This window comes from Heterodontus francisci, chromosome 33, assembly GCF_036365525.1.
Source record: "Heterodontus francisci isolate sHetFra1 chromosome 33, sHetFra1.hap1, whole genome shotgun sequence".
In the NCBI taxonomy this organism is placed as follows: domain Eukaryota; kingdom Metazoa; phylum Chordata; class Chondrichthyes; order Heterodontiformes; family Heterodontidae; genus Heterodontus; species Heterodontus francisci.
Genome location: NC_090403.1, coordinates 43,920,589 through 43,934,233, shown reverse-complemented (window position 1 = coordinate 43,934,233; position 13,645 = coordinate 43,920,589). Strand labels below are relative to the sequence as shown.

Below are 13,645 nucleotides of genomic sequence, written 5' to 3'. Positions count from 1 at the left end.
TTGTGGGGCCAGGAGGAGCAAAGCTGCTATTCCGGGCCTGACAAGGGAACTTATGGACTCCAATACTAGGTCTATCCCCGCCCCGGCCTTCCAATGAAACCCTTAGGCAACTACCTCCCCAACACTTAACTGCCTGCCAGCAGCTGATCTGCACCCTCTTCCCATTCCAGATTAAAATCCTGAAGTGTGAAAGCAGATTATGGGCTCAATCCCTGGAGCAGGGTTTGAACATCCTTCTAGTTTAGTGATGAGACTGCAATCACTAAGCCAAGCTATTCACAGCATGCTCAGTTATTTCTTCCCTACCTCGATGTTCATTTCTGTTTTAAAGAGCATCAACATCGTGTCCAAGAACTGATACAATCCAGGTACGCACTTCATTAATAACTATTAGTTTAGTTTAGAGATACAGCACTGAAACAGGCCCTTCGTCTGTGCCGACCATCAACCACCCATTTATACTAATCCTACACTAATCCCATATTCCTAGCACATCCCCACCTGATCCTATATTTCCCTACCAGCTACCTATACTAGGGACAATTTTATAATGGCCAATTTACCTACCAATCTGCAAGTCTTTTGGGGTGGCACATTGGCGCAGTGGTTAGCACCGCAGCCCCACAGCTGCAGCGCCCCGGGCTCAACTCCAGGCACTGCCCGTGCGGAGCCCGCAAGCCCTCCCCGTGTCCGCGTGGGCCCTCCCCGGGTGCTCCAGTCTCCTCCCACAAGCCAAAAGACCCGCAGGCCGGTAGGCAAATTGGCCACTACAAATTGCCCCCATTATAGGCAGGTGGTAGGGAAATATAGGGACAGGTGGGGATGTGGTAGGAATATGGGACCAGTGCAAGACTAGTACAAATGGGTGGCTGACGGTCGGCACAGACTTGGTGGGCCGAAGGGCCCATCCCAGTGCTGTATCTCTAAAACTAAAACTAAAAAAAACTATTATTGGGTTAGGATAAACTTATTTTAATGGGCCAACAGAATCAGCCCCTTTTAGGGCATTGTTAATATAAGAAAGTGAAACGCAGTCCAATCAAACTAAAAGCTCAACAAACATAAAAAATGTTCCAACGAATGCAAAGGGAACCTTCCCAACTAAATCATAATGCTATCAGTGTTTTTAAGATTGCGCTCAGGTGTGATGCCTTCCATGGTTGAATTACTCCTCGATTCTCACTGTCTAGTGTGAGAAATACTGTTGGGGAAATACAGGAGGGACTAACAGCACCAGCAAGAGGCAGCACCTTCCTAAAAATAGGTTAAAAAAAACACCTTTTTACACATCACCTTTAATCAGCTGCTGCAGGGCCGCATACCTCTCAACCCGGTAACGTCTTGCACTTCAGCAGCTACATGAAACATAATGATCACATTTGTTTGTATATCTATGCACTTTTACAACCTGGGTGTAGCTACAGAAATAAAAAAAAATGAGCACCAGTTGTTGCGCCTATGTCCATTCCCCAACATCCCCGCCCGCCACCATCACCACCACCTCCTGCCCCTAAGTAAACAACCTCTTAGCCTGCAACTCCTAAACCAACCCTGCAGTCTTCAATCCTGCCAATGTGTGGAAATTGTTCAGCAAAATTCATCATTGTAGGATTTTTTTTTTGAAATAAAAGATTTCATTCAGTAAACTTCATTATGGTGTTTCGTTGATTAAGCAAATTTCTTATGTATGGATAGGTAACAGAGATGGAAGGCCAATCAATTTCATTAGATTCAGTGCAGGAAAAAAAATCTTGACAATTAAAAACAGTTAATAACGTTAAAAATTCTGCTTAAATTACTACTTTTTTTGCTAACTTTTCAAAATACATTTCTTCTGAATTCTTCTCCTTCAACTTTTCAACTTCTCCCATCATTTCTGGCTGTGCCTTCAGCCAGCTCAACACTGAGCCCTGGAGTTTCCTCCCTCAACCTTTCAGCCTCTCTTACGTCCTTTGTAACCCTCCATAAAAGCTATCTTTTTGATCAAGTTAATCCTCGTAATGTCTACATCTTTGGCTCTGTGTCATTTCTTCTGTGAAACCCCTTGGAATGTTTTCCTACATTAAAGACACTATATTATGGAAATTGTTGTTATTTTACGTGCCAGGGCACATGTGGAAATTATGCAAAACCTATGTTACTCATAGTGAAAAACTGAAATATTTTAATGAAAAATTTCATCAAATGACAGAGTGGAATTAAGAGAACAGCAAACAAAATATTAGGGTAATGTGGGCATCAAAATAATTGTGCTAAAGTCGAAAAAAATGAGATAATACAGCATGTCAAATAACTAGGGATGTTCAGGAGTACAAAACGGTGTCAATGACCTATAACACAAAAGTGAAATACTGCGGATGCTGGAAATCTGAAACAAGCACAGAAAATGCTGGACATGCCCAGTAGGTCAGGCAGCATCTGTGGAGAGAAGAAAAACACTCTTTCTAAGTGAAACAGCAATTTACTTGTACTTCTTTCAATTTAGTATACCGTATTCACTGCTCACGATGTGGTCTCCTCTACATTGGGGAGACCAAATGCAGACCGGATGACCGCTTTGTGGAACACCTCCATTCAGTCCACAAGTGCGACCCTGAGCTCCACATTGTTCCCACTCTGACTTTTCTTTCCTTTGCCTGCTACAGTGTTCCAATGAAGCTCAACACAAGCCTGTGGAACAGCACCTCATCTTTCGACTGGGCACTTTACAACCTTCAAGAATCAACACTGAGTTCAATAATTTCAGGTCATAACCTCTGCCACCAATTTTTTTATTTTTTACTGTTTTTTGGCTGATGCGGTTTCTTCCTCCCACTCTTTGTTTCTTTCTTCGTCCCTTTACTTTGTGTTTAGACGGCTGTTATCCTGTCATCTACACCTCATCCAGAAACATCTTTTGTTTCTTCACTTGTTCCATTGCAACACACTTTGGCTTTGTACCATGAAACCTTTTGTCATTTAATCTCTGCTGCCCTCCACCCTATCACAAACCTTCCCTTTTGTTCTTCTTCCCCCTCCTTCCTTTCACTTTCTCAAAACCAATTACATTTCTAACTTTTGCCAGTTCTGATGAAAGGTTATCGACCTGAAATGTTAACTCTGTTTTTCGCTCCACAGATGCTGCCTGACTTGCTGAGTATTTCCAGCATTTTCTGTTTTTGTAACAATTACCGTTATGTAACAGAATTCAATAATGAAACCTGGGTGGGTCTGTGGTCCCATGTAAACAGACTGCAGTAAAATACAAAGTGCCTCTAATAGTTAATACATTGAGGGTGGGGTAACCACACTAACTGACGGTTCAGATTCTGGTAAATTTATTCATAGACTGTGTCAAGTTCAGATAAAATATAGCACATAGCAATGCACAGTAACAAAACCAATGTCACAATCATTTTATGCAGCACATGCAACACTACCCATCACTCAAAGATCCTAGCGATTAGGAGTCACGCCTCACTGAATCAGGTAAATAGTTCAGGGTACTCAATTCACAAAGCACTGAATTCAGCAAGAGAAAAATCTAACTTTTTGGAAGCCTCATACAGAGCAAATGTAAATCTCAATACACCTCTTCAGTCATTTGTCTAAAACTTGGTCGCATGTAGAAATCAGTGGATCATTCTCACCTATTCATTCTTTCAGCCTTGTGTGCCCATTGACAATATTTACTGTCAGGAGTTTTTGCTCTGGCTTTTAGAAGTTTGACTTCAAAGTTGTGGTCAATGGCTTATTGCAGCATTTAAAGCTTTTTTCTTTTGCTTTTCTGCATTATATTTGGTGCATTACTTGCTGCTATTGTTTGCAGCTGAAATTGTGCATTGCAAGACTCCACTTGTAAATCATACCTTTTCTCACCGCATAGTTGCTAATAGTTGCTGCTTTATCAGAGCCTATAGCAACAGATAGTAAATATGAATGGGAAAGACTTTCATTCCATTCATATGTGGGCGGATGTCTAGGGTTGCCTAGATTGTCTGGCAGTTTCTCAAAATGGCCAATGGATCTTCCGACGCTGCTGTTAGTAGCCAGGGAGGTTTTCGGACTTTAGATTTGCTGTCACAGTAGTGCCCTCAAATCCCACTCTCCCCCCACCAGCTCCCCATGCTGCTACCCAGCCACCCTTACACCCCAGTTCATTGACATCACCAACTTCCTCTTAGGGAATGCTCTGGCTCAGTGACCTCACTCCCCGGTGATGCAGAGAGCTGCCCTCACTTTGGGGTGACCGGGACAAAGAGTGGCTGGTTGGGGGAGAGAGACGGGGAGTCAAGTCGAGTTGGGCCGGGCTGGTGGGGGGAGAGAGAAACAGAACAGGGTGAAGAGTGGGACGGGATATTGAACCTGCAATTTTCCTGCTCTATATGGCTCAATACCATCAGGAGAGGTTTTGCGTTAATATTTCACAAATCGTCTTAGATGTTGCAGGGACTAGTACAAATTTAAAACACATTTTCTTTGCCACTTTTCTTTGGATACAACACTATAGACTGCATTACAATTATTGCACATGACCGACATATCATCATACACATAGAGTACACTGTGTCAGTGAATTAATTGAGTGGCTTGGATGGTAGATGACTGTTGAAACTAACTGCAGCTAGTAGTAATGATGTTAGAGTATCCTGCCATGCCTGCTTGACATTTAAGTGCATAATGGGTTTTTGTTGCACCATCTGAGCTTTGACAGTTGCTTTATAGAGGGTAGATGGTTGGTGTACAACCACATCCTTGTATATAACCTATATGGGGAGTGTGACCAATTGCTGGCCAGCTACTGTTAGATGGCCAGGAAAGGTCAGCTTCAAAGAATTTCATCTGGTGCAGCCTCAGAGATAACATGACTGTGAATTGAACCTGAAGGAGTAGAGTACCCATGTCAATTACAGCAGAGAAGAGAAGATTTAAGAATTCTTGGGGTACTGAGAATATTCAGGGCTTCACTGCACCCTCTGCTCAAGCCTCACCCCGCATCCTTCGGTCTGGAATGCCCTGCCTGGGAGGGTGGTAGAGGCAGGTTGCCTCACATCCTTTAAAAAGTACTTGGATGAGCACTTGGCACGTCATAACATTCAAGGCTATGGGCCAAGTGCTGGCAAATGGGATTAGGTAGACAGGTCAGGTGTTTTAATGCATCGGTGCAGACTCGATGGGCCGAAGAGCCTCTTCTGCCCTGTATTATTCTGTGATTCTGTGATATATTAGATATAACAGCATGAAGAAATAGGCCCATAGAATAATTACACACTGCATTAATAATAAAGCTGTTATATGCAATTTTTCTGCATTATGCTGAGTTTTAGCAAGGACTTCACATTTTCACAGGGCTCTCAGTACAGGTGCTAGAGGCCCACATCTTAATCCACCCTTGGATCAGTGTGCCACATTTGGAACTTTTTGCCTGTTTAGCCTCGGAGGAATTTCAAATTAATTTATATTAACATGTTGTTATTTAGTTTAAATTAGTCTCACAAGGGATTAACTCCTTACAACATACAAGAATTGGCAATGTTAATTAAGCCCATTATCTGTGACAAGACAAAAGAGCTGATACTGACTTTCAGCGCTGGTGGAAAACAGGCAGTAGCTGAGCGGTTTCCCCTTACACACCTTGGCTGATTTTCCTCTCCAGTGACTTCAGTACAAGCAGCAGGTCGCTACCTCCTGTATTCCTTTACTGCCGAAAGTTAAAATCATTCCTAAAGTTTAATAATATGATTGCGTTTCTTGCCTGCTATATTAATTTGAGTCAATGTGGTTCATTCGTACATTATAGAAACATTTTCAGTTACAAGTTTAGAATGGCTTCTCTTCATTGAGCAGAGAGTGGTCTTAGTTGCACAGGCTATGTTGTTGCCATGGGAGAAGCTTTCCACTGAGGGAGGATTCAGGCATCTCGTAGTTATCTTCCTCTTTGGCTGGGAAAGAAGATCATGTGAAGGAGGTTTTCATAAAAAACAGCGAAGAGCATGCAGCACCCTCAGAATAGAATCAGAGAATAATCATTGAATCATTACGGCACAGAAGGAGGACATTCGACCCATTGAGTCCTTGCTAGCTCTCCATAGAACAATTCAGCCAGTCCCATTCCCCTGTTCTATCCCTGCAGCCCTGCAGGTTTATTTTCCGCCAGTGCCTATCCAATTTCTTTTTCGAAATCATTGATCATCTTCCCTTCCACCACCCTCTTAGGCAGCGAGTTCCAGGTCATTAACACTCACTGCGTTAAAAAGTTCATCCTCACATCCCCCTGCATCTCTTGGCCAAAACCTTAAATTCTGTGCCCCCTAGTCCTCGTACCATCAGCTAATGGCAACAGCTTTTCTTTGTCTACCTTATCTAAACCTGTCATAATCTTGTACACCTCTATTTGATCTCTCCTCAACCTCCTTTGCTCCAAGGAAAACAACCCCAGCTTCTCCAATCTAACCTTGAAGCTTAATTCCCACATCCCTGGAACCATCCTGGTAAAGCTCCTCTGCACCCTCTCAAGGACCTTCACATCCTTCCTAAAGTGTGGTACCTGAACTGGATGCAATACTCTAGTTGTGGCCTAAACAGAGATTTATACAGATCCAGCAAAGAAGGAGGCTATTCAATCCATCGAGTCTATGCCAACTCTTTCAAAGAGCAATCTGTTTAGTCCTACTCCCCAGCACTTTACCCATACCCCTGCAATTTTTTCTCCTTCAATTCATTGAATTAAATTTAGTCAATTCCCTTTTGATGGCTGCTATTGAATCTGTATCCTCCATCCCATTAGGCAGTGAATTCCAAATCCTAACCACTCATTCAATAAAAAAGATTTTTCCTCGTGCCGCCTCTGGGTCTTTTGACAATCGCCTTAAATCTGTTCCCTTTGGTTATCGACCCTTCTGGCACTGGAAACAGTTTTCCTTTATTTATCTCCCTAAGGTTAGTGTCAACTACTTTCAGAAATTACAGGTCTGTAAAGTGAATTTACCCTGTTAACATGTGGTATACGTTATAATTTTCCTTGCTACGAGGAGCAAAAGATATAGAATTTCACCGAAAATTACATTTGTACGGTTCTGTATTTTTTAAAAGAAACCAGTTCCTTGGTTTGCAGTTGACCTCATTGCACTAGAATGTTTTTCAGTCCATGTTTTGGTAGACAGGAGAAACAAGCAGGGAGCATGTGCGGGATTGCAGTATATGCAAAGGGTCTCATGGTTACTGTCCAAATTGCAGGGGATGCAGAGTCTACTTATGGGGTTCACCGGTAATGCTGAACTCAAGAGAACATCAAGTTTATGCTGGAACTTCGTGGTAGTTGAGGTAACTTTTAGGTGTGTGATGGTTTGGTTAGTCTGTTGCAAATCCAAATGTCACTTTGCTTTTCCTTTATTTTTTAAAGATTAAAAATCTATTCATTGCAAAGTATAAGAATGCTTAAGATCAATTTCTTTCCTAGTGAACTGGCAATTTGATGCTTGTCTAGAAATGCACAACCAAATGTTGCGCCTTTATAACTTGGTTTCCTTTTCAGGCTTTTGTGTACATGCAAGAAAATTGAATACAACTACTACTTTAGTTACAAAAAACCTTAATTTCACACGCCAGGGCATGACCAGAAGATGAAAAGAGTTGTGTCCCCCACCATATGAACTTACATAATTGACAGATAGGGAGAGACTAGCTGGTCCATCAGGCCTGTCCTACACTATGATGTCTGGACCATCATAGTTAAACACTTTGTCCCTCCTTCAAACACCCCACTGCCACCTCACACCTACCCTCACAGCCATGTTATATCCTGGCAAAAGAACAAAAGATTCAAGGCCAATATGGGAAAAATACATTTTTTGTCGGGCCACACCGCGCCCCTCCCCCCCCCCCCCCACCCCCCAGGCAATGACAATCAGTCCAGGAGATCACATGGACCATGATTTACCTATAGACATTTAGCTTCTATATGATGCAATCTCTGCCCCAGAGTCAGGAACCTGTCCAGTTCCCTCTCGAAGGCATAAAGAGAGTCAGCATCCACCATACGTATGCATTCAGGGACTCACAATTCACTGGGAAAAGAAGAACCACCTAACATCCAGCCTATGCCTACTCTTACATAGTTGAAACTCATGTCCCCTGGTCCTCTCTATTCTGTTTAACTGGAATAATCTATCAATAAGAAAGCTATACAGCCCTTTAATTATTTTATAGCCTTCTATCAGGTCACCTCTAAGTCTACACTGCTCTAAAGTAATAAATAAAGCTCCTTGAATCTATTTGGGTAGCTGAGGTTCTTTAAGCAAGCAATCATTCTTGAGGCACTCCTCTGGACACTCCTGCGGCACAGTGGCGCAGTGGTTAGCACTGCAGCCTCACAGCTCCAGGGACCCAGGTTCGATTCTGGGTACTGCCTGTGTGGAGTTTGCAAGTTCTCCCTGTGTCTGCGTGGGTTTTCGCCGGGTGCTCCGGTTTCCTCCCACAGCCAAAGACTTGCAGGTGATAGGTAAATTGGCCGTTGTAAATTGCCCCTAGTGTAGGGAGGTGATAGGGAATATAGGGTTACTGTAGGGTTAGTATAAATGGGTGGTTGTTGGTCGGCACAGACTCGGTGGGCCGAAGGGCCTGTTTCAGTGCTGTATTTCTAAAAAAAAAAATTTCCCGAGGCACGATATCATCCACCATGTGGGGGATCAAGACTGGCCATAGTACTTTAGATGCGGTCTGGCCAGCAACCTGTCGAGTGTCAAAATTGTGTCTTTGATTTATATTGAATGGTTCTATTAATAAAACCCAATACCCTGTTAGCTTTCACTACAGTTTCTCTACATTGATCATGAACCTTCTGTGTGTGGTAACACCAAGATCTTTTTCTCTCTCAAACCTCTTTCAGTATTGTTCCTTACAAATGTTCCGTAACTACATACATGACACCACATTTATCTAAATTAAACATAATTTGCTATTATGCGGCCAATCCCCAGCAGATGGAAATCTTTTTGGATTTGATTGCAATCCTTTAGCGTCTTAGCCCTTGCACAGATTTTGCTATCATCTACAAACTTACTTACCATCCGCCCAACACTGCTATCCAGGTCATTAATAAAGTTCTTGAAGAGTAGTAGACCTAGGACCAATCCTTGGAGGATACCACTAGTATCAAGTCTTCAAGCTGAATTGTATCCATTATCTATAACCTTTTGGCTGTGGTATTGGAGCCAATTCCAAATCAAGCATTTCAAATTTCTACTGATATCACAAGATTCCTACTTGTGAAGTAACCTAGTGTGAGGAATCTTATCAAAGGTTTTCTGAAAGTCCAGATACACAATGTCTACCAGATTTCTCATCCAGCTCCCTAGTGACTTCTTCAAAAAAACTCTATCAAATATGTTCAGCGTAATCTATTTTTTCAGAAGCCATGTTGTGAATCTCTGATGGCCCATTCGCTTTCTCGGTGATCATAAAGGTATCTCTTACAATCCCATCTAGCATCTCACCAATATGGATGTTGAGGTCCATAGTTCCCTTGCTCTTATTTGTCCCCTTTCTTGAAACTAGGAACTACATGAGCTAGCTTCCAGTCCAAGGGAACAATCCCTGACACTATTGAACTATTGAAAATACAAGAAAAACGTTCACGGAGCACCTGGCCCATCTCTTTAATCACCGTTAGATGGATATTAGCCGAACCTGGAACCCTTTCAATTTTGAGCTTTCATAATCTATCCAAGATGACATTACAATCTATTTTATTATTAATAATACTGTTCAATATTTAGAATTCCTCATTTCGAACAAAGACATCATGTACAGGATGATGGATGGATGCAAAGTAGTCATTTATCAGCTCTGCCATAACATGAGAATGAGTTTGAAACTGCCCTACAGTATCCTTTGGTGCCCCTATATGATCTGTTATGGTCTTTTGACTTGACATATTACTGCCAGAATTACACACCTTAGCCTTCAGTAATCTGATAGGATTCCATTAACGCAGCTGGACAGGGATGTGCTGTATTCTAAGTTAACCTTCATTTGCTTTTTGAATTTATTACAGGTTGAAACTCTGCATTGCTTCTTAAATCAAATCCCAATCATCAGGATTCTCCATGGTTCTCTCCTTCTCCCTCTTCTTAGACATTTTTAATGTATTTGTTTCTCGGCACACATGGAGATATAAATGGCATATCTCACAGAATTAATTTTGTGGTAATGGTTGGGTTAGGTTTCTGGGGCTGGGAGTGGCCATGTAACTCCAGTCCAGCCAGTTTGGTTAGTTTTAGAAGTTTTTTAAAAATTGCATGTACTAAAATGTGACATTTTTGTGCAGCTGGAATTTGGCTTGAATGGCAGTGATGAATTTGATTGCCCCATCATCAATTACCTGCAGATCCTTTTGGCGTGCTTTCATTTCGTACACCCTTCAGGTAGGCTCACTCTATCCTGTAAGTGGTTATTCCACATCTAAAAACAGTTTATTTCCTGAAGAGGGCAAGTGTGGTGCAGTTTATTGAAGAGATGTGGGATATTGCCTAGGCAGTCTGCTATTTGAGTACCAAATTGGGAATAAGATGGTTTAGATACATTGCCAGACCTTGGGCAGTTCAACAGACTCAAAACTCATTTGCTAACAGCCACGTCGGGAATTTCCTTGGGGCACCTACCGATTTTCCGGTGTAATTTTAGAGGAAATTCTAAATACGCCATTTAAGTGGTGTTTCCCCCAATCTTCCTCTGAGGTGACAGTGGCTGATTGGGAAAACCACTGAGGGAATTGTGGCGATAACATTCACGGATGATTCATCTGTACTGAACACCTAGTTGACTTTTTAGATGCAGTGCTCATAATCAGGACTAAGGACAAGGAAAAGGAGGGCGAGTTGCAACGTATATAAAGAATTGGGGTAGGTATATCTGGAATTTGAAGTGGGATGGAGGGAGAAAGAGAGGAAAATCCCGTGGCAAAAATATTTCAGAAGCCACATTAGACACAGATTCCCCTCAGGCCCCCTTGTTCCACATTCAGAACTAGCAGAAGAATTAGGACTCAGGACACAATTCATTACAACTGAGAAGCAAAGTAAACTGGGCATGGTTCATTGAGCAGTTTGATTTCAGTCTGCCTGGCTATCTGTAGATAATAGTATTCCACAACTAGCCACCCTCACTCAGGTAATTAAGGAATATTCTGAGTCAGAGCTCCCTTGAATTCTTGATGATTCGCAGTGATCAGACAGTTCTATCCCACGTGTTGATTTTCCTTTCGTTCACAAGCCATGACTATTGCCAGGAGGAACACATCCATATCCCATCTCTAGTTACATAGAATTACATAGAATATACAGCTCAGAAACAGGCAATTCAGTCCATGCTGGCATTTATGTTCCACTCCAGCCTCCTCCCATCCTTCCTCATCTAACTATCCGGCTAACCCTCTATTCCTTTCTCCCTTATTCACTTGTGTAGTTTCTCCTTAAATGCATTGATAATATTCACCTCAAATATCCATGTGGTAGCAAGTTCCACATTCTCGCCACTCTCTGGGTAAAGAAGTTTTTCTCAATTCCCTATTGGATTTGTTGGTGGCTATATTATATCAATGACCTCTAGTTTTGCTCTTCTACACAAGTGGAAACACTCTCTGTATTTACCTTATCAAAACCCTGATAAAGATGTTGATGGGCCACCTTCTCGGACTCCTGCAGTTTTTTCTCACTGTGTTATGTTGTGAGATTGTGTGCTATGTCTGCCACACACTGATCCTCTGAAGGTTCCTTCCAGTGAATCTGCTTCAGAAAATTACACATTTAACATGTGAAGAGTATTAATAAAGTGACAGTGAAGTTAACCACAACTCAAGTGTAAAAGAAGCACCCTCAACAAAAAAAAAATTCATCTATCATCATTGTATGATCTGTTGTGTACCCCCTCACTTGTTCCACCATTGCTAACAGTTGCTTCAACTGCTGAGACCCCACATTCCCCAAAACCCCTCAGCCTTGCCACCTCTGTCTCCTCCTCTCAGAGCTTCTTTAAGCCCCAAATCTTTGACCAAGGTTTTAGGCACTCGTAATATCTCCTTCTTTGACGTGGTATCCATTTTTTGATTGCACCTCTATGGATCGCTTTTCAACATTAAAGTTTCTATATAAAATGAAAGTTGTTATCGTTGTCATCAAGTCAACATTACAAACTTTCTATCCACTAATAATTCTCACCTCCATGTCAGTTGGCATTCACAAGTAATGCTTCTCTGTTCTTTCTCATTTCAACTGTATCAACTGTTGCTCCACTCCTCCAGTGCTGAGATTTAAATGCAACTCTCCTGCCCAACTTCAGCCTTGGCTGCAGCTGCTGTTTTTAAATCTCCACTCGCTGTATCTATCCCACAGGGCTGCCCTTGGTATTAAATCAGCAATGGAAGCCTGGGCTGAAGTTGTGAGGGAAAGCTGTCATTTAAATATCACAGCACTGTGAGAGCTGACAGGAATGTACAGGCCTGGTGTTGCTGAGTCCTCCATTTTTGGAGAAATCGCTCAGCTGGAGGAAGGCTGTAGGAGGATACGACCTCTGCATCAGATGACTGGCAGATGACAGCCTGCTTTTAGCCCTGAACAAGGACCTTAATTTCTCCTTTCTCTCTCTCTTCCTCTTTACCTCTCTCGTCTCCTATATGTGAATTTGTACAGTCATGTTTGTTACTATTTAAAACAATAACATTTTTAAATTTAAAGAACTGTTAAATTAAACCTTTTCTTAACTTCTGCATCCAAGTCCTTACTCCCACTACTTGTAGCCAATTTCATTTCATAGTTTAAAACAGTGGTGAAGTCATGTCGCAAGATGGCCCTGTGCCCTCACTTTCAGTTTCATTCTGGCACATCAAGTGCTCGGTTATATTCTGCTTCTGGACTTCCTTAATATGAACATGTGGAAAGTGACTTAGCTTATGCAAATTAGCTTATTAAAGGGATGCTCATATTTCATTTTAACATTTATTAAGTGTGTTAGAATACCCTTTAAATCAAAATAATATTTAGTAGTTTAAAAAAACACATTGCTTCAATCAAGTTTACAAAGAGGAAAAGAACTTGTATTTATATTGCACCTTTCACAACCTCAGGATGTCCAAAAATGCTCCACAACCAATTAAGTACTTTTTAATGTAGTCATTGCTGAAATGTTGGGAAACCCAGCAGCCAATTTGTTTTTGGTGATGTTCATTGAGACATAAACGTTAGCCAGGATACCACTTCACTTCTTCCAATAGTGCCAAAGGATCTTTTATGTCTAACTGAGAGAGCTAACTGGCCCTTGATTTAACATCTTATTGAAAAGACGCCTCCTTTGACAGTGCAGCACTCCTTCGGTACTGTATCAGTCAGCCTAGATTATGCACTCAAGACTCTGAAGTTGGGTGCGAATCTGCTTATGCAGAAGTTTTCCGTTCAAAGGGGAAAGATCAATGAAGTTGATGATTTTCCATGCCTCCGCCAATGGTATTGCCACTTCAGTGTCCAAAAGAATCCCTAGAGCAGTGTGCTGTTGTTACCTTAAAGTCAATCTAATTGTTGGAGAAATTGCCCTGCAATATCATCAGTGGGGATTTTTATACAGCAGAGCGACAAGGTATTACTGCAGAACAGCTTCAGGATGAAGTACTTCAATA

General features: G+C 41.8%; 1 protein-coding gene across 3 annotated transcripts in view; it reads right to left on the bottom strand.

Moving 5' to 3' along the window:
• The window catches only part of LOC137348151 (signal transducer and activator of transcription 5B-like), a 218,858-nt gene extending 206,038 nt beyond the window's left edge, over positions 1–12,820 (bottom strand). Inside the window, exons 1-2 of one of the 3 annotated variants that reach the window (XM_068013415.1) lie at positions 12,727–12,820; positions 11,628–11,762 (exon numbers count right to left, since the gene is read on the bottom strand). The gene's annotated coding sequence lies outside the window, so the exon portion shown is untranslated. Of the gene's footprint in view, positions 1–11,627; positions 11,766–12,194; positions 12,517–12,726 lie in introns of those variants that run through there. The other 2 variants (XM_068013417.1, XM_068013416.1) reach the window with 2 other exon arrangements.
• Between the last annotated feature and the right edge of the window lie 825 nt (positions 12,821–13,645).